This window comes from Oncorhynchus gorbuscha, linkage group LG26 (assembly GCF_021184085.1).
Source record: "Oncorhynchus gorbuscha isolate QuinsamMale2020 ecotype Even-year linkage group LG26, OgorEven_v1.0, whole genome shotgun sequence".
Taxonomy (NCBI): domain Eukaryota; kingdom Metazoa; phylum Chordata; class Actinopteri; order Salmoniformes; family Salmonidae; genus Oncorhynchus; species Oncorhynchus gorbuscha.
In genome coordinates this window covers 25099454-25121690 of record NC_060198.1, presented here as the reverse complement: position 1 = coordinate 25121690, position 22237 = coordinate 25099454, and the positions used below count along the sequence as shown (strand labels likewise).

At 45.9% G+C, this 22237-nt stretch overlaps 1 protein-coding gene across 5 annotated transcripts in view; it reads left to right on the top strand.

Annotated features, from left to right (window-relative positions):
- LOC124015503 (junction plakoglobin-like) overlaps positions 1 to 22237 on the top strand; it is a 92675-nt gene that overhangs the window by 141 nt on the left and 70297 nt on the right. For 2 of the 5 annotated variants that reach the window (XM_046330747.1, XM_046330749.1), the window contains exon 1: positions 3 to 182. The exons of the other annotated variants lie outside the window; for them this stretch is intronic. The gene's annotated coding sequence lies outside the window, so the exon portion shown is untranslated. Of the gene's footprint in view, positions 1 to 2; positions 183 to 22237 lie in introns of those variants that run through there. 5 annotated transcript variants of the gene reach the window in all.

Sequence of the window (22237 nt, the reverse complement as noted above, 5' to 3'; positions counted from 1 at the left end):
CAACCTGTCAACACACTGGCGCTCTGAGGCGTCGCTTCAGTCGCATGCTGTAACATAGTGGAGTTTATTTGAGATAATGTTATGTTTTGTAGTGTTCGGAAAGCGAATGTTCTCTGTTACGATCAAAGATATTCGAGCAACAGTGTTTTCTCCAACAAGATGCTGTGATGCGTTGTGAATAGGTAAGGTATTGATCAGGTGTAGTTTATAGCATTATCAATACCAAGTGACATTCCTTTCCAGCTGCTGAGACTGATATGCTCCCTCTATGTCGTGTTTGTCTGGTATTTTTGATTGTGTCCGTGAACGTAGCCAGCCAATCTTCCTGAGCGTTTCAGTCTTGCCAGATGTGGGACATTTTGTTTCGGTCGAATAGGCTACGCACTGAACTATATAATTGTTACCAGAATTGTCTCACACTTCTGCAATGTTGCTGTTGCTTTTGAATCGACATTCTTTGTCTGTGACATGGGTGTAGGCAGCAACCCATCGGTGTCGGTGCGAGTGACCTGGCTAGGGGAAACTTGACTGTTTATTGATAGGAACTCAGGAATAGAGGTGCATGCACCTCTATCTCCAAATAGGGATGAATGCGAGTAGAATATTGTTTTAGCTAATTCTAAAACATGAAACTCACCCTGTTGTCAATTCACCAAATATTTGTGTGGGTATTGCAATATGCTCAGTGTTACGGTATGCTACAGTTATGTCCTCTCCTGTGCGTTGTGCGTGGCTACCCGGACGATGCCGTCATGGTAATTACAATTCCAGTACAAGTTGTTTTGTAGTGGTATTCGTTGTGAAAATCGATACGTGAGTGAGTCCCATAAGTGCCACCACACCTATATCAAATGATCTCACACTCACCGTGAGCGTCAGTCATGTTTCCTAATTGTAGCCTAGGCTACGTGTAAAACGGATTGGAGTTCTTGCCGTTAGGGAAAATCAATGTTTAACTTTCTGTTTCGGAGCCAGGGTTGCCAGGTCTTGTTAATATTTCTAGCCCAGTGACCACCCAAAACCTGCGCAAAAACCCTGAAAACTAGCCTATTTGTTTTCTTCACAGCAAGACAGGAGTTGCCACATTGATACAATAAACCCCTTTTCCATAACTTCATCAAAATTCGGTTTTCACCAAAATAATAATTATTGCAAACGAATTTGAATATGTTGCAAGAGAAAAGATTAGTTGTCCATATTAAACTCATCAGTGAAGATCTTTTTCGATCAATGGATGTCGACTACTATGATTAAGCAATAAGGAACAACGGGGTATGGTATATGGCCAATATATCATTGCAACGCAGAGTGCCTGCGTACAGCTGTTAGCCTTGGTATATTGGCCATATACCACAAACCATATGTTAAGACTACAAACAGTTATAACTGACCCATTTCCGAGATTTACTTGTTATTTCAGTAAGCATAGGCTAGAGACTAAAATCTGGGTTTATTATTGTAATTCAACCTTGCCATGGTTTGCTTAGATAGATGCAGCTAGCCTATAGCCCCTGATAGGCCTACATCTTACTTCAGATAGGCTACAGTAACCTAGGCGAGATGAAGGCAAGATGTAAACTGAACGATTTAGCAGCTTGCTTGGTTCAAATTAACATAGTAATTTATTCAACATGAATAGTTTGGCGATTTCGAGGTAAGAAGAGCTTGAGTTTCACAATAGCCTGCTGGAATAGGATCCTGAGGATGGGGTCGTAATTTCAACCACTGAATTAAATATGAATAATATGTACAGTACCAGTCAAAAGTTTGGATACACCTACTAATTCAAGGGTTTTTCTTCATTTTTACTATTTTCTACATTGTAGAATAATAGTGAAGACATCAAAACTATGAAATAACACATATGGAATCATGGAGTAACCAAAAAAGTGTGGCAGGTAGACTAGTAGTTAGAGCGTTGGCCATGAACCGAAAGGTTGCTGGATTGAATCCCTAAACTGACAAGGTGAAAATCTGTCATTCTGCCCCTGAAGAAGGCAGTTAACCCACTGTTCCCCAGTAGGCTGTCATTGTAAAGTAGAATTTGTTCTTAACTGACTTGCCTAGTTAAATAAATACAAATATTTCAGATTCTTCAAAGTAGCCACCCTTTTCCTTGATGACAGCTTTGCACACTCTTGGCATTCTCTCAACCAGATTCACCCGGAATGCTTTTCCACGAGTCTTGAAGGAGTTCCCACATATGCTGAGCACTTGTTGGCTGTTTTTCCTTCACTCCCTGGTCCAACTAATCCCAAACCATCTCCATTGGGTTGAGGTCAGGTGATTGTGGAGGCCAGGTCATCTGATGCAGCACTCCATCATTCTCTTTCTTGATCAAATAGCCCTTACACAGCCTGGAGGTGTGTTGGGTCATTGTCCTGTTGAAAAACAAATGATAGTCCCACTAAGTGCAAACCAGATGGTATGGCGTATTGCTGCAGAATGCTGTGGTACCCATGCTGGTTAAGTGTGCCTTGAATTTGAAATAAATCATGGATCGTGTCACCAGCAAGCATCCCCACACCATCACACCTCCTTCATGCTTCACAGTGGGAACCACACATCCATTCACCTATTCTGCATCTCACAAAGACATGGCGGTTGGAACAAAAATAACAATTTGGACTCATCAGACCAAAGGTCAGATTTCCACCAGTTTAATATCCATTGCTCGTCTTTCTTCGGAGCAAGCAAGTCTCTTCTTCTTATTGGTGTCTTTTAGTAGTGATACATTTTTATTTTACCTGTAGCCTAATCTGACTGAATGTTGCAGTCAGTCTAATGCATTCCAACAACTGATCGGCATTTGTGATAGAGCTTTTAGAACTTCCAAGTTAATTAACTAAACATGGCCATTAATAATTGCATTATAACACAAGTTATAGGCTATGTATTACATTTGTTTGACAGCTCCAGGTAGGCTACACAAGTTGTTATGCAGGTGAATGAGGACCCAAAAGCGACTTGGCGAAAACAGAGTCTTTAATCCAGTAAAGTAAATATACAATCATAAAGCACAATTCCACTCGTAATGACGAGAACAGACTGGAGACTCGATCATGAACTGCAGGTTGCCTCGGGAAGGCACTTGAACGTAGCAGACTCAGACACCTGCTCACCACGCAGCATCTGAGGGAAACACGACACGACAGGGCGATACACAGACTTAGCACGGTGAACAATAGACAAGGATCCGACAGGGCAGAAACGGAAAACAAGGGGAGAAATAGGGACTCTAATCAGGGAAAAAGATAGGGAACAGGTGTGGGAAGACTAAATGATTGATTAGGGGAATAGGAACAGCTGGGAGCAGGAACGGAACGATAGAGAGAAGAGAGAGAGGAAGGGAGAGAGAAAAAGGGGAACGAACCTAAAAAGACCAGCAGGGGGAAAACGAACAGAGGGAAAAGCAAAATGACAAGACAATATAAGACAGAACATGACAGTACCCCCCCACTCACCGAGCGCCTCCTGGCGCACTCGAGGAGGAATCCTGGCGGCAACGGAGGAAATCATCAATAAGTGAACGGTCCAGCACGTCCCGAGACGGAACCCAACTCCTCTCCTCAGGACCGTAACCCTCCCAATCCACTAAGTATTGGTGACCCCGTCCCCGAGAACGCATGTCCATGATCCTACGTACCTTGTAAATAGGTGCGCTCTCGACAAGGACGGGAGGGGGGGAGGGAAGACGAACGGGGGTGCGAAGAAAGGGCTTGACACAGGAGACATGGAAGACAGGATGGACGCGACGAAGATGTCGCGGAAGAAGCAGTCGCACAGCGACAGGATTGACGACCTGGGAGACACGGAACGGACCAATGAACCGCGGAGTCAACTTACGAGAAGCTGTCGTAAGAGGAAGGTTGCGAGTGGAAAGCCACACTCTCTGGCCGCAACAATACCTTGGACTCTTAATCCTACGTTTATTGGCGGCTCTCACAGTCTGTGCCCTGTAACGGCAAAGTGCAGACCTCACCCTCCTCCAGGTGCGCTCACAACGTTGGACAAACGCTGAGCGGAGGGAACGCTGGACTCGGCAAGCTGGGATGAGAACAGAGGAGGCTGGTAACCCAGACTACTCTGAAACGGAGATAACCCGGTAGCAGACGAAGGAAGCGAGTTGTGAGCGTATTCTGCCCAGGGGAGCTGTTCTGCCCAAGACGCAGGGTTTCTGAAAGAAAGGCTGCGTAGTATGCGACCAATCGTCTGATTGGCCCTCTCTGCTTGACCGTTAGACTGGGGATGAAACCCGGAAGAGAGACTGACGGACGCACCAATCAAACGACAGAACTCCCTCCAAAACTGTGACGTGAATTGCGGGCCTCTGTCTGAAACGGCGTCTAACGGGAGGCCATGAATTCTGAACACATTCTCGATGATGATTTGTGCCGTCTCCTTAGCGGAAGGAAGTTTAGCGAGGGGAATGAAATGTGCCGCCTTAGAGAACCTATCGACAACCGTAAGAATCACAGTCTTCCCCGCAGACAAAGGCAGACCGGTAATGAAGTCTAGGGCGATGTGAGACCATGGTCGAGAAGGAATGGGGAGCGGTCTGAGACGACCGGCAGGAGGAGAGTTACCTGACTTAGTCTGCGCGCAGTCCGAACAAGCAGCCACGAAACGGCGCGTGTCACGCTCCTGAGTCGGCCACCAAAAGCGCTGGCGAATAGACGCAAGAGTGCCTCGAACACCGGGATGACCAGCTAACTTGGCAGAGTGAGCCCACTGAAGAACAGCCAGACGAGTGGAAACAGGAACGAAAAGGAGGTTACTAGGACAAGCGCGCGGCGACGCAGTGTGCGTGAGTGCTTGCTTAACCTGTCTTTCAATTCCCCAGACTGTCAACCCGACAACACGCCCATAAGGAAGAATCCCCTCGGGATCAGTAGAAGCCACAGAAGAACTAAACAGACGGGATAAGGCATCAGGCTTGGTGTTTTTGCTACCCGGACGGTAAGAAATCACAAACTCGAAACGAGCGAAAAACAACGCCCAACGAGCTTGACGGGCATTAAGTCGTTTGGCAGAACGGATGTACTCAAGGTTCTTATGGTCTGTCCAAACGACAAAAGGAACGGTCGCCCCCTCCAACCACTGTCGCCATTCGCCTAGGGCTAAGCGGATGGCGAGCAGTTCGCGGTTACCCACATCATAGTTGCGTTCAGATGGCGACAGGCGATGAGAAAAATAAGCGCAAGGATGAACCTTATCGTCAGACTGGAAGCGCTGGGATAGAATGGCTCCCACGCCTACCTCTGAAGCGTCAACCTCGACAATGAATTGTCTAGTGACGTCAGGAGTAACGAGGATAGGAGCGGACGTAAAACGTTCTTTTAGAAGATCAAAAGCTCCCTGGGCGGAACCGGACCACTTAAAACACGTCTTGACAGAAGTAAGAGCTGTGAGAGGGGCAGCAACTTGACCGAAATTACGAATGAAACGCCGATAGAAATTAGCGAAACCTAGAAAGCGCTGCAACTCGACACGTGACCTTGGAACGGGCCAATCACTGACAGCTTGGACCTTAGCGGAATCCATCTGAATGCCTTCAGCGGAAATAACGGAACCGAGAAAAGTAACGGAGGAGACATGAAAAGAGCACTTCTCAGCCTTCACGTAGAGACAATTCTCTAAAAGGCGCTGTAGAACACGTCGAACGTGCTGAACATGAATCTCGAGTGACGGTGAAAAAATCAGGATATCGTCAAGATAGACAAAAACAAAGATGTTCAGCATGTCTCTCAGAACATCATTAACTAATGCCTGAAAAACAGCTGGCGCATTGGCGAGACCAAACGGCAGAACCCGGTACTCAAAATGCCCTAACGGAGTGTTAAATGCCGTTTTCCACTCGTCCCCCTCTCTGATGCGCACGAGATGGTAAGCGTTACGAAGGTCCAACTTAGTAAAGCACCTGGCTCCCTGCAGAATCTCGAAGGCTGATGACATAAGGGGAAGCGGATAACGATTCTTAACCGTTATGTCATTCAGCCCTCGATAATCCACGCAGGGGCGCAGAGTACCGTCCTTTTTCTTAACAAAAAGAACCCCGCCCCGGCCGGAGAGGAAGAAGGCACTATGGTACCGGCGTCAAGAGACACAGATAAATAATCCTCGAGAGCCTTACGTTCGGGAGCCGACAGAGAGTATAGTCTACCCCGAGGAGGAGTGGTCCCCGGAAGGAGATCAATACTACAATCATACGACCGGTGAGGAGGAAGGGAGTTGGCTCGGGACCGACTGAAGACCGTGCGCAGATCATGATATTCCTCCGGCACTCCTGTCAAATCGCCAGGTTCCTCCTGAGAAGTGGGGACAGAAGAAATGGGAGGGATGGCAGACATTAAACACTTCACATGACAAGAAACGTTCCAGGATAGGATAGAACTACTAGACCAATTAATAGAAGGATTATGACATACTAGCCAGGGATGACCCAAAACAACAGGTGTAAAAGGTGAACGAAAAATCAAAAAAGAAATAGTCTCACTGTGGTTACCAGATACTGTGAGGGTTAAAGGTAGTGTCTCAAATCTGATACTGGGAAGATGACTACCATCTAAGGCGAACATGGGCGTAGGCTTGTCTAACTGTCTGAAAGGAATGTCATGTTTCCGAGCCCATGCTTCGTCCATGAAACAACCCTCAGCCCCAGAGTCTATCAAGGCACTGCATGTAGCACCCGAACCGGTCCAGCGTAGATGGACCGACATAGTAGTACAGGATCTAGATGGAGAGACCTGAGTAGTAGCGCTCACCAGTAGCCCTCCGCTTACTGATGAGCTCTGGCCTTTACTGGACATGAATTGACAAAATGTCCATCAAATCCGCAATAGAGGCACAGGCGGTTGGTGATCCTCCGTTCCCTCTCCTTAGTCGAGATGCGAATACCTCCCAGCTGCATGGGCTCAGTCTCTGAGCCAGAGGAGGGAGATGGTTGCGATGCGGAGCAGGGAAACACCGTTGACGCGAGCTCTCTTCCCACGAGCTTGGTGACGAAGATCTACCCGTCGTTCTATGCGGATGGCGAGAGCAATCAAAGAGTCCACACTGGAAGGAACCTCCCGAGAGAGAATCTCATCTTTGACCACTGCGTGGAGTCCCTCCAGAAAACGAGCGAGCAGCGCCGGCTCGTTCCAGTCACTAGAGGCAGCAAGAGTGCGAAACTCTATAGAGTAATCCGTTATGGATCGATCACCTTGGCATAGGGAAGCCAGGGCCCTAGAAGCCTCCCTACCAAAAACTGAACGGTCAAAAACCCGAATCATCTCCTCTTTAAAGTTCTGGTAATTGTTTGAACAATCAGCCCTTGCCTCCCAGATAGCTGTGCCCCACTCTCGAGCCCGGCCAGTAAGGAGTGAAATGACGTAAGCAACCCGAGCTCTCTCTCTAGAGTATGTGTTGGGTTGGAGAGAGAACACAATATCACACTGGGTGAGAAAGGAGCGGCACTCCGTGGGCTGCCCGGAGTAGCAAGGTGGGTTATTAACCCTAGGTTCCGGAGGCTCGGCAGGCCAGGAAGTAACAGGTGGCACGAGACGAAGACTCTGGAACTGTCCAGAGAGGTCGGAAACCTGAGCGGCCAGGTTCTCCACGGCATGGCGAGCAGCAGACAATTCCTGCTCGTGTCTGCCGAGCATGGCTCCTTGGATCTCGACGGCAGTGTTACGAGCGTCTGTAGTCGCTGGGTCCATTCTTTGGTCGGATCCTTCTGTTATGCAGGTGAATGAGGACCCAAAAGCGACTTGGCGAAAACAAAGTCTTTAATCCAGTAAAGTAAATATACAATCATAAAGCACAATTCCATTCGTAATGACGAGAACAGACTGGAGACTCGATCGTGAACTGCAGGTTGCCTCGGGAAGGCACTTGAACGTAGCAGACTCAGACACCTGCTCACCACGCAGCATCTGAGGGAAACACGACACGACAGGGCGATACACAGACTTAGCACGGTGAACAATAGACAAGGATCCGACAGGGCAGAAACGGAAAACAAGGGGAGAAATAGGGACTCTAATCAGGGAAAAAGATAGGGAACAGGTGTGGGAAGACTAAATGATTGATTAGGGGAATAGGAACAGCTGGGAGCAGGAACGGAACGATAGAGAGAAGAGAGAGAGGAAGGGAGAGAGAAAAAGGGGAACGAACCTAAAAAGACCAGCAGGGGGAAAACGAACAGAGGGAAAAGCAAAATGACAAGACAATATAAGACAGAACATGACACAAGTGGCACAAATTGATTTGCAATGACTCCAGTAATATAGTTATTTCAACATATTTATTGTATCAAATGTTAGCCTACAGTAGCCTGCAATGGCATATAAATGAATAGGCTACTTGATGGCCAGCAGACACAAATGTGTCATTCTCCACATTTAATGTCAGTTTCATTGGGGACTTTTCACCATAACAGAAGCACACCATGGAGTTCCATAACTTCCATGAAAATGTTCCATTTGTGCATAATGACAAGTTACCTAGCCTACCTACAACTGCGGAAAAAGTTGTCACGATGTGCGCATGTGCTGCTCTGTCTCCTCTCACTCACGTGACTCAGCCAATAGTGGACTGAGCTGCATACTGCAGTGCTCTCTCAACACCCTGCCTCATTGCCTGATAGTCAGCAGGAGCAGGTCACAATGAAATAGACTTGTATTTCTTTAAAAGAGAAATGCCATTGCGGCCGCGTAGCAAGTAGAAGTATCTCAAAAACCCGCAACCTAGGACCAATACATTTTCAAATCGTTTTCAAAGTTGCCCAATTTACAGAAAAACTGTGGACATGGCAACCCTGTTTGGAGCACATTGGGTGAATGGAATTGGATGGGACTGCTGCTGGCTACATGAGAAAAGTACTGGAGAAAAGTAGCTACACATCAGTCAGAGAGCTGTATGCTGATAGAATGCCTGTTCGGGAATTCTCATCCGAGTGGAGAAGTGCAACTGAAGCAGAAAATGCATCTGATGCCCAGCAGAAATTACGATAAGAAGCATTTTACACCTGCATTAAAAAAAATTGAATTGTTGTGAAAAACTCTGAATTTTGCCTTAACCCAAACCCTATATTTAACTTGCTAGTTAATCTAAGTAAGTGTCTGAATTAATAAGGTTGGACAGGGCATCATGTAGTACCAGCTTTCTGCCATGTTTGAGATGTCAAAGTTATTTGGATTAGTTATTTGTACAGCTGCCACTATCTTGATTTCCTTATGTTTTTTCTCCTCTCCGTTCTCAGCCAGTCTTCTCCTCCCTCTCTTCCATGAGCAGAGCAGTTAGCCCTGTTGCCCTAGCGACTCCATACTCCACAAAGACACAGCGTGTACACATTTTTTATTTTTTTATTTTTTATTTCACCTTTATTTAACCAGGTAGGCTAGTTGAGAACAAGTTCTCATTTGCAACTGCGACCTGGCCAAGATAAAGCATAGCAGTGTGAACAGACAACAACACAGAGTTACACATGGAGTAAACAATAAACAAGTCAATAACATAGTAGGAAAAAAATAATCTATATACATTGTGTGCACAAGGCATGAGGAGGTAGGCAATAAATAGGCCATAGGAGTGAATAATTACAATTTAGCAGATTAACATTGGAGTGATAAATGATCAGATGAACATGTGCAGGTAGAGATACTGGTGTGCAAAAGAGCAGAAAAGTAAATTAAATAAAAACAGTATGGGGATGAGGTAGGAAAATTGGGTGGGCTATATACCGATGGACTATGTACAGCTGCAGCGATCGGTTAGCTGCTCAGATAGCAGATGTTTAAAGTTGGTGAGGGAGATAAGTCTCCAACTTCAGGGATTTTTGCAATTCGTTCCAGTCGCAGGCAGCAGAGAACTGGAAGGAAAGGCTGCCAAATGAGGTTTTGGCTTTAGGGATGATCAGTGAGATACACCTGCTGGAGCGCATGCTACGGGTGGGTGTTGCCATCGTGACCAGTGAACTGAGATAAGGCGGAGCTTTACCTTGCATAGATAGACTTGTAGATGACCTGGAGCCAATGGGTCTGGCGACTAACATGTAGCGAGGGCCAGTCGAATAGAGCATACAGGTCGCAGTGGTGGGTGGTATAAGGTGCTTTAATAACAAAACGGATGGCACTGTGATAAACTGCATCCAGTTTGCTGAGTAGAGTATTGGAAGCTATTTTGTAGATGACATCGCCGAAGTCGAGGATCGGTAGGATAGTCAGTTTTACTAGGGTAAGTTTTGCGGTGTGAGTGAAGGAGGCTTTGTTGCGAAATAGAAAGCCGACTAGATTTGATTTTGGATTGGAGATGTTTGATATGAGTCTGGAAAGAGAGTTTGCAGTCTAGCCAGACACCTAGGTACTTATAGATGTCCACATATTCTAGGTCAGAACCATCCAGGGTGGTGATGCTAGTCGGGCGTGCGGGTGCAGGCAGCGAACGTTTGAAAATCATGCATTTGGTTTTACTAGAGTTTAAGAGCAGTTGGAGGCCACGGATGGAGTGTTGTATGGCATTGAAGCTCGTTTGGAGGTTAGATAGCACAGTGTCCAAGGAAGGGGCAGAAGTATACAGAATGGTGTCGTCTGCCTAGAGGTGGATCAGGGAATCGCCTGCAGCAAGAGCAACATCATTGATATATACAGAGAAAAGAGTCAGCCCGAGAATTGAACCCTGTGGTACCCCCATAGAGACTGCCAGAGGACCGGACAACATGCCCTCCGATTTGACACACTGAACTCTGTCTGCAAAGTAGTTGGTGAACCAGGCAAGGCAGTCATTAGAAAAACCGAGGCTACTGAGTCTGCCGATAAGAATATGGTCATTAACAGATTCGAAAGCCTTGGCCAGGTCGATGAAGACGGCTGCACAGTACTGTTTTTTATCGATGGCGGTTATGATATCGTTTAGTACCTTGAGCGTGGCTGAGGTGCACCCGTGACCGGCTCGGAAACCGGATTGTACAGCAGAGAAGGTACGGTGGGATTCGAGATGGTCAGTGATCTGTTTGTTGATTTGGCTTTCGAAGACCTTAGATAGGCAGGGCAGGATGGATAAAGGTCTGTAACTGTTTGGGTCCAGGGTGTCTCCCCCTTTGAAGAGGGGGGGGTGACCGCGGCAGCTTTCCAATCCTTGGGGATCTCAGATGATATGAAGGAGAGGTTGAACAGGCTGGTAATAGGGGTTGCGCCAATGGCGGTGGACAGTTTCAGAAATAGAGGGTCCAGATTGTCAAGCCCAGCTGATTTGTATGGGTCCAGGTTTTGCAGCTCTTTCAGAACATCTGCTATCTGGATTTGGGTAAAGGAGAAGCTGGGGAGGCGTGGGCGAGTAGCTGCGGGGGGGGGGGGACTGTTGGCCAAGGTTGGAGTAGCCAGGAGGAAGGCATGGCCAGCCGTTGAGAAATGCTTGTTGAAGTTTTCGATCATCACGGATTTATCGGTGGTGACCGTGTTACATAGCCTCAGTGCAGTGGGCAGCTGGGAGGAGGTGCTCTTGTTCTCCATGGACTTTACAGTGTCCCAAAACTTTTTTGGAGTTAGAGCTACAGGATGCAAATTTATGCTTGAAAAAGCTGGCCTTTGCTTTCCTGACTGACTGCGTGTATTGGTTCCTGACTTCCCTGAACAGTTGCATATCGTGGGGACTATTCAATGCTATTGCAGTCCGCCACAGGATGTTTTTGTGCTGGTCGAGGGCAGTCAGGTCTGGAGTGAACCAAGGGCTATATCTGTTCTTAGTTCTGCATTTGAACGGAGCATGCTTGTCTAAGATGGTGAGTTCTGACTTTTAAAGAATGACCAGGCATCCTCAACTGACAGGATGAGGTCAATATCCTTCCAGGATACCCGGGCGGGTATGATGAGGGGTGGTCGTTTGATCGCGGACCCGTAGCGGATACAGGCAATGAGGCAGTAATTGCTGAGATCCTGATTGAAGACAGCAGAGGTGTATTTGGAGGGCAAGTTGGTCAGGATAATGTCAATTAGGGTGCCCATGTTTACGAATTTAGGGTTGTACCTGGTGGGCTCCTTAATGATTTGTGTGAGATTGAGGGCATCTAGCTTAGATTGTAGGACTGCCGGGGTGTTAAGCATATCCCAGTTTAGGTCACCTAACAAACAAACTCTGAAGCTAGATGGGGGGGCGATCAATTCACATATGGTGTCCAGGGCACAGCTGGGAGCTGAGGGGGGTCGGTAGCAGGCGGCAACAGTGAGCGACTTATTTCTGGAGAGATTCATTTTTAAAATGAGAAGTTCGAACTGTTTGGGCATAGACCTGGAAAGTATGACAGAACTGGCTCTCTCTGCAGTAGATTGCAACTCATCCCCCTTTGGCAGTTCTATCTTGACGGAAAGTGTTATAGTTGGGTATGGAAATCTCTGAGTTTTTGGTGGCCTTCCTAAGCCAGGATTCAGACACGGCAAGGACATCAGAGTTGGCAGACTGTGCTAAAACAGTGAGTAAAACAAACTTAGGGAGGAGGCTTCTGATGTTGACAAGCATGAAACCAAGTCTTTTAAAAAATATATATATATTTTTGCATTTTCCAATTAAGAACATTCAAAACAAAAGTGAAAAGATATTAGACAACGATAGGACAAAGTGACAGTAATAGACGAACGTAACGAAAATAAATTATAATTATAGTTATATAAACAAACATACAATAATAAAAATAATTTAAAAAATAAAAAATATATATTTAAAAAAAATAACGAGACATTGGATCACCTGCCGTAGGCTACATAATATACATTACGTGTGAAACATTATGTGAGGATTATATATAGATTCAATCAATGAGATGTGGGGGGAGATTCTCCATATAGTTAATAAAAGGTTGCCAAATTCTGTAAAATGTCTTTAACTTATTCCTCAAGCAGTAAGTGATTTTCTCCAAAGGGATACAACTATTAACTTCCGAAAGCCACATTGCAACTGGCAGGGAGGAATCCAATTTCCATTTCAAGGCAATACATTTCTTGGCAATCGCTAGCAATATTTCTGTTAGCTTTATAGTATGGCTTTGCCTAAGATTGGTGTTAGTAAAGTTACCCAGTAGACAGACCTCCGGGTCTAAAGGGAATGCAACCCCATGAATTGAGGATATGGTATCGCATACCCCCTGCCAGAAACCGTGTAGTTTTGAACACTGCCAAGTGGAATGGAGGAATGTTCTTTCATCTGAGCCACATCTAAAACATAGGGAGGAGATATCTGGGTTGAACCTGTGCAGTCTAGATGGGGTGATATAGAGCTGATGGAGGAAATTAAACTGGATCAGTCTGTATCTGGAGTTCAATGTGGATGTAACCCCATCCCTGCATAGGTCACTCCATAGATCCTCATCAAGATCAATACCCAGATCTCTCTCCCATCTATGTTGGGGTTTATCTAGCCCAGGCAGTGTTAGTCCTGACATAAGAGCATTGTAAACACGGGAAATGGTCTTGAACAGTGGTTGGTCTGCGTGGCAGAGTTGTTCAATAGGTAACCAAGGCTTTTTTGATCACAAAAGTCAACAAATGAGGGTGCCTGGGGACATGCAGGGCCTACATTGTGAGAGGTGGGTTGCAGTAGAGTATTTAGATGTTGAGGTTTAGCAAAATATTTTAAAATATATGCGAAGAAAAATATGTAAAAAACGATATATACAAGGGACACGACAGGACAAAGACATCTGACTGCTACACAATCTTGGATTACACATGCCGCTCGTTTGCATATTAAGCTAGCAGCCTCCATGGAAATGTTCTATTACTTGAGCTAATTTTGTTAGCATTCTGGTAATAGATGCCCAATGGGTTATTTTTACGTTTTTGGGCGTCCCCTTGATATAATCCGGGAATACCATATATCAGGATATAAGAGAAGGACGGTATAACGCTATGAAAATCTGGATATCACCCAACCCCAGGTTAGGGGAAGAGTTAGTTAAAAGTGTTAGGCAAAGTGTTAGCTAACATGCTATGTAGTCGCAAAGTAGCTCAAAAGTAATAGTAGTTGAAAAGTTTCTAATTAGCTAAAATGCTAAAGTAGTCTGTGATGAAATTCAAACTTGCAACCTTTGGGTTGTTAGATGTTCGCATTGTACGCTTACCCATCCACCCTGACCAACCACCCGTTTCCATCTGTCTTATGTAACCATACCAAACATAACATATCATACTAATTTGCGTGTCTCCGATTTATATTTACTATGTTACGTCTAGTCTATGAGACCAGGCTGGGAAACAAGTTTCTAAAAGAGCTTGTGACAGTGGATGCTCTGCTTTGCGGTCTACAAGCCCCCATCACACGCCTATCAACTGCCACTGCTCACTCCATCTCGCGCAGACCTACTACGGCCACTTTAGTTGTCAATAATTATCCCTTTGTGAAAATAGGGTATGGTCATGTTCTTGTCCAAATGCTGTAAAATTGCCATCATTCAGTTGCTCATTCAGTAGCTCACTTTCCCCCCCTCATATTATGCCTTTGAGATTTAAGCCACAGCCTTTCCCCCTCTCCAAATAGCTTTTTTCCTCTCCTCATAGATATTTCCAGGTGGTAACCTATCCCTCTTCTTTGAATCACTATCATAGTGGTTTTCCTCCTTTTCCCCCTTATTACATCTTCAAGTGCATCTTGGTCTGCAGTAGCCTTTTATGACATTAAGCCACAGGTTGCTCTGGGTGCTAATGAAATCTCATTTCTAGCTGGTTGGTTGGCAACTGACGTCAAACTTGGGCAGATCTCAACACCCATAATAGTTTGCAGGTTATCAGGTGAATCCAGTCATCCGTATTTCAACACCTAGATGGCTGAATGCTTTTGTGAAGTGTCAAATATAGCCTACCACATCACAAGATGGATTATAGCCAAGTTATCTAGGGACAACCTGAGCCGACTGAAGCCCGGAGACAGGTTTTTACCTAGGTGGCTGACATAATGTGTTTGTCAGGTGGAAAAGGGAACCGACTGGAAGTTCAAACGTAAAGCTTTTAAAGCAGTGGCTGCATCTTGTTCCATAATCTATTCATCCCATCCTCCTATTTCTCTCCACTTTGCTGATCAAGGCTTCATTTACTGGGATACTATCAGAAACATGCCTATAGTTCCATCTTGCCCTCTGTTTAAGTGGAGTTTCATATTGCCTTCCGCCATATTGCTTTCTTATCTGATCCATGAAGAAGTTTGCAGAATGAAATGTAGCCAGAGTCTCTGTTTAGCCTAGATTAGTGGTTACCAAACTTCTTACAACATTTTTACGGTTGCCTTGCAGTGTTTGTTGACACTGTTGTTGAAACTGCCCATCAAAATCACTTCTCTTCGGTGGGTTGTGGCGTCTTGCCCATGTGCAAGAGACCAGAAGGGAGTATTGCCAGGGCCCCGGGTTCACACAGGGACTGTCATGGGATAAAGTTATAATGAGGTATTTTTTGAGTGGGCAGGAGTGTCACGGCTGTCGTAAGAACGGGACCAAGGCGCAGCGGATGTTCCACATATTTAATTAAAACAAAATATATCAATAAACGAACAACTAAACGCGGCTACGTGGTGCACATGCACAAACACAAAACAATATCCCACAAACACAGGTGGAAAAAATAGCTACTTAAATATGATCCCCAATTACAGACAACGATTACCAGCTGCCTCTAATTGGGAATCATACAAAACACCAACATAGAAAATATAAACTAGAACACAACATAGAAATTATAAACTAGAAAACTGTTACGTTCGATGGAATAATCATCGGACCAAGGTGCTACGCGATATGGTTTACACATATTTAATAGAGAAACACACAAAACAAAACAATAAAGAAATCAACGAAACGTGACTACAATGGAGTGCTAACATGCAACTACACAAAAACAATATCCCACCAAACACAGGTGACAAAATCCTACTTAAATATGATCCCCAATTAGAGACAACGATAGCCAGCTGCCTCTAATTGGGAATCGTAGCAAACACCAACATAGAAAACAAATCTAGAACCCCACATAGAAAATATAAACTAGACTAACCCCCAGTCATGCCCTGACCTACTACACCATAGAGAAACAAGGGCTTTCTATGGTCAGGGCGTGACAGTACCCTCTCCGGAGGAAGGCTCCGGCCCTGGAGCTGGACTGGACACCGTGCCTGGACTGGGCACTGGCGCAGAGGAAGGCTCCTGCCCTGGAGCGGAACTGGACGCCGTGCCTGGACTGGCCACCGGCGCAGAGGAAGGCTCCAGCCTTGGAGCTGAACTGGACACCGTGCCTGGACTGGCCACCGGCGCAGAGGAAGGCTCCAGCCTTGGAGCTGGACTGGACGCCTTTCCTGGAAGCGACGGACCGTTGACCCTTGCTGGAGGTTACGACCATGGACCGTCGCAGGAGATTCTGGACCGTGGACCGTCGCAGGAGGTTCCGGAGATGTGGATCTTTGCAGGAGGTTCCGGACTGTGAACCGTCGCCGGAAGCTCTGGACTGTGAATGCGCACTGGAGGCCTAGTGCGTGGAGCCGGTACAGGTGGCACCAGACTGGTGACACGCACCTCCGGGCGAGTGCTGGGAGAAGGCACAGGACGTACCGGACTGGGGAGGTGCACTAGAGTCCAGATGTGTGGAGCCGGTACAGGTTTCACCAGACTGCCTACCGGAGCCTCTGGTCGAATGTTGAGCAGAACACACTTGCACTTCTCCCTCCTCTCTCTCTCCCAACTTCTCCATCGCCTCCCTGATGGTCTCTGGCTCTTCAGGGAGAGTGCGTGGAGCTGGCACAGGATGTACCGGACTGGGGACACGCACTTCAGGACGAGTGTGCTGCAGCATTCTCATCGCTACCACCTCTCTCCGGAATCTTTCATCAAATTCCTCCTCTGACTTCCACACAGGCTCTGGCACTCTCTGCTGCTCGACTGCCAGCTCCATGTGCCCCCCACCCAAAGATTCTTTGGCAGCGGACTGATGACACGCTCCTTATGGCGAGTGCGAGGAACCGGCACATGACATACCGGGCTGAGGAGGCGCACCGGAGATCTGGTGCGTGGAGCCGTCACATATGGCACCGGACTGATGACCCATTCTCCAGCACGTTTGCGCTGCCGCATACTCCTAGCCAACTCCATTCTCCGGTTCTCCGGTATCCTTCCTCACACTGTTCCAAATCCCATGCGGGCTCTGGCACTCTCCTTGGGTCGACTGACCACATCTCTATTGCCTGCTCCATGTGCTCTGGCTCTTCCCGTGGCTTAGCCGGCCACCCCTTGTGCCCCCTCCCAAAAAATCTTGGGGTTGTCCTTGGGGTTTCTGTGGACGTGAACCCTGTCGTCGTCACTGTCCTCCACTATTACCTTCCGTCTGTCGTCAAGGAAGGGTCTCACATCTACCCATCACTTCTTCCCATGTCCAAAACTCCTTTACCTCGTGGATACGCTGCTTGGTCATCTTTTGGTTGGATATTCTGTCACGGCTGTCGTAAGAATGGGACCAAGGTGCAGCGGAGGTTGAGTTCCACATATTTAATTCAAAGAGAAACTTAAACAAAACAAAATATATCAATAAACGAACAACTAAACTTGACTACGTGGTGCACATGCACAAACACAAAGATAGCTACTTAAATATGATCCCCAATTAGAGACAACGATTACCAGCTGTCTCTAATTGGGAATCATACACCAACATAGTAAATATAAACTAGAACACAACATAGAAATTATAAACTAGAATAACCCCTAGTCTCGCCCTGACCTACTACACCATAGAGAAACAAGGGCTCTCTATGGTCAGAGCGTGACAAGGAGTGTGTGTGTGTGGGGGGGGGGTTTCTATCCTTGTGGGGACCTAAAATGCCCCAGAGTCCCCACAAGGATAGTAAAACAAGGACAATTCTCCCCATTTATCACGTCCCCATGAGGACAAAGGCTATTTTAAGCATAAGGTTTAGGGTTAGAATTAGAATTAGGGTTAGAATTACGGGAAGGGTAAGGGATTAGTGGTTAGGTTAGGGTTAGGTTTATGGTTTGGGTTTGGATTACGGGATAAGGTTAGGGTTACTTTTAGGGGTAGGTGGTCAGGAGAAATAGGATATAAATACATTTAATGTCCCCATGAGAATAGAGAACGAAACGCGCGTGTGTGTGTGTCTGTCTGTCTGTCTGTTCGTCCATCTGGTATGTTGGTAGTTGTCTCGTGTTTTGGGTTTAGTTTGTTAAATAGTACTCTAATTACACCAGTAACAACAGTATGTTGTCACATCCATGTGTGTGTGTGGTATCTGCAGGTTTGGCTGGTGTGTGTGTCTGTTGTGCATACGTGCTTAAGAGTGGGTGAGTGGCAGATGCCTTGAGAGGCGTCAGGTGTGTGCTAGCTACATCTGTGGATTTGGTGTGACTGAATATTTGTGTGGGTGTTAGCACTGACCTGAGTGTGTACAAGTGGCAAACCTGTGGGTTATGCGAAGGGATTGTTTGATACAAGGCTTCTTCATTACTAGAGACCTGTGGTACGTGGTTGGATGGTGGGAACAGCATGCTCCTCTCCCATTCACTTCATCTCTCCCTGCAACATACATTTGGCATGACCATGTGTTATGCCGCCTCAACATGGGCTTTATCTTCAAGGCGACGCTTTGTGGAAGAATGATCTTAGGCCTCAATCAATGGACTCTTGTTTCATTTCTCCAATATCTTTTGGGCTCATCTGATGGTGGAATAGCATCAAAGCAATCAAAGCTTCAGATACTGTAAACCAGATGGCTATTGCCAACAACATCCCTCAAAGGTCAAGGAAGATTCACTAGGTCAGTTTCAAAGTTGAACTCAACTAGAAACAATGCCAAGGCCTCCAATTAAAAAGCATCCCATTTAAAAAACAAACTCACAAAAGGGAAGATAACGTCCATATGAGCACAGCTTTAGCCCTGTAAGTGCTGCTCTGTAATGGTCCTTAGGGTAGTGTTCAATTTAAGGATCACTCTGCTCTTAAAGCGGCTGAATGTCAGGAGCATTCTAATTGAAGCAAATGGGAAGCAAAGGCACAGTGTGAGACGAGTCCTGCGTGCCAGTACTGAAAGACGATACTTAATTCAAGGAAAAAGTACATTGCAGATACTTTCAAGGTAAGCTGCCATTCATGATAAAAACGAAAGCCCCTTATTCTTATAGTACCTCTGAAATCACGAGCCCAGATTTAAAGAGACTATGTCAGTGGTCGCAATGGAGAATTTCAGCACATTCCAACCACAGGTGTGAGTGAATGTGATTGAAATTGGACCACTCAGAATTGCTTAGAAGTGAGACCATTCAAACAAATCCACACACGCAGCCCTCTCTTCTCTCCTCCTCCTTTCACTCTCTACCTTACCTACACACATTCCAACCATCCATCCAACTGCTGCCAGCAGTGTAAGAGCGCTAGCCAACATTATCTTTCTGTTCCTTTCGCCCATATCATCAGAGAAACCTGCAGACGGAGCTTGACAAGCTAAAGTGACACGCTAAAGGCGCTTCCCCTGTGGAGCCTTTCTGCTTATCCCCTACCACCTGCTCACGTCGCGATATCGCCCGCTCCCTCCTCCTCCACCCCCATCCTTCGCACTCCCCTCAGCAAAGCTTCAGGGATATTGCAGCCCCACTACTGACTGCCAACATGCACCCCCCCCCCCCATAACCACCCTCAATCCATGGAGTGTGTCAATTCTCTCCCTGAGAGAAGCGGGAATAATCGTGAGTAGCATATTCATGACAGCGTCGGTTTAATAAGCATCCTCTAGTCGTCAGGTTTGGACCGTGACAGTGACAGTATGATAGGCGTTACGGTTGGTGTAAGTGGTGGTGAAAAGGAAACTGGGTTGTGTGTACGTGAGTGGAGAGTGCTTTGCTTTGCCTAGAAGAGGAGGTTTATAATAGACAGGGTCTGTTAAATATGCTGGGCTAAACGTCAGGGGTGTTTGGCGAAGGTTTGACGTTCCGCAGGGCTCAGGCTGCCAGCAAAGCAGTGTCTGGTCCTTTCAGAGGAGACTGGTTTGAGGCAGTCAGCCTAGCTAATCTCATTCCCCCACCATAGTCGAAGTCCAGACTCTCTTTTCTTTGTCTCTCGTTCACTCTCTCTTTCCATCTCTCTAAGTCTCTCTCTCTCTTTCTCACTCTATCTCTCCCCTCCAACCCATCCCTCACCATGCTGGAAATGCCTACTCTCTTTTTCTTTATTTTTTCTCCCTCACACACACTCTCTATCTCTCTCCCCCCTCCAACCCTACTGCTTGTACTCTGTCCCTGTAATCTGTCAGGGACCTTTGAGAGAGATGGCAGGTTACACCTGGATCAGCTAGTCCTATATTCCCCCACTGATAGTGGGGTCTGCTCTGGTCCTCTTCCTCTTCCTCGTGTGCAGTGTGTGTGTGTGTGTGTGTGTGTGTGTGTGTGTGTGTGTGTGTGTGTGTGTGTGTGTGTGTGTGTGTGTGTGTGTGTGTGTGTGTGTGTGTGTGTGTGTGTGTGTGTGTGTGTGTGTGTGTGTGTGTGTGTGTGTGTGTGTGTGTGTGTGTGTGTGTGTGTGTCGGCATGTTGCCTTTTCTGTAGAGGGCACACATTTGGTGTGTGTCTGTGTGTGGGTATATGTGCTCTGCATGTCTGTTATTATGTTTGCATGCATTTTACGTTGCGTTTTCTGTGTTTGTGTGTGTGCTGCTCAGTGACAGAACTGGCAGTGGATACTGGAAATGACCTTGTCAAAAGCAGGTATATTCTCCCTATGGTTATGTAAGGCCTAATTATTATACAACCTGTCAGTTTGGTGTATTCCTATACTTCCCGCCGACCAGGATTTCTCCCCCGTGCTCCGAGCAGTATTGTCCCACATCTACTGTTGTCGGAACACTACACTACACTGCCCTCGATAGTATGACCCAAATACTCTAATATGTATTCAAAACGACACTGTTGTTCAAATACCTTGTACAACATTCTAGTGCTGTGCATAACCACTTAACTATGCAATTTATACACTAAAGCTAGGCCTTTGGGCAGTAGTTTGAGCACTCCTGATTGTTTAAACACTATTCTAACAGTGATTTAGCCTCTTATGGATCCCTTCACACGCCAATCCCTTTAGTGGGATCGATTTGACAACATCCAGTGAAATGGCAGTGTGCCAAATTCAAACTACACGAATATCAATATTCAACATTCCCGAAAATATATGTGTAATACATCAAAATAAAGCTTCACTTCTTGTTAATCCAGACGCTGTGTCAGATTTCAAAAAGGCTTTATGGCGAAAGTGGACCATGCGATTATCTGAGGACAGCGCTCAGCATACAAACACACAAAAACCATATTTCAACCAGACATGTGCGCCACAAAAGTCAGAAATAGCGATATAATTAATGCCTTACCTTTGAAGATCTTCTTCTGTTGACACTCCAAAATGTCCCAGAAACATCACAAATGGTCCTCTTGTTCGATAATGTCCTTCTTTATGTTCCAAGAATTTCCATTTATTTGGCGTATTTGATTCAGAAGTACACCGGTTTCAATTCGCCCAACATGCCTACAAAGTATCTAATAAGTTACTTGTAAACTTGGTCCAAACATTTCAAACAACATTCCTAATCCAACCTCAGGTACCCTAAAACGTAAATAATCGATCAAATTTAAGACGGAATAAACTGTTTCTAAAACCGGATAAAAACAACACGAAGCACGTTCCGGTTCACGCGCACCAAAACCGTAGAGTCCACCTGGAGTGACACTTACAATGAATAGCACTACTTCTTCATTTCTCAAAAGAAAAACATCAACCAATTTCTAAAGACTGTTGACATATCGTGGAAGCCATAGGAACTGCAACCAGGTTCCTCATAAATAGGGCTTCCCAAAGAAAACAATTGGAAAACACAATGACCTCAAACATTATTTTCCCTGGATGGATTGTGCTCGGTATTTTGCCTGCCAAATCAGTTCTGTTATACTCACATACATTATTCTAACAGTTTTAGAAATGTCAGAGTGTTTTCTATCCAAATCTACAAATATATTATATGCACATCCTAGCTTCTGGGCCTGAGTAGCAGGCAGTTTACTTTGGGCACACTTTTCATCCGGACGTCAAAATACTGCCCCTTAGCCTTAAGAAGTTTAAAGAAGAAGTTTAAAGAGCGACTGAACGCACTGATTCTGCATATTTTTCTTTTGCTCATTAAGAAAAACAAGATTTTAGTCTTGGGGGTGTGGTTCGATGTGGCAGTTACTTAAGTTTGCCCCACA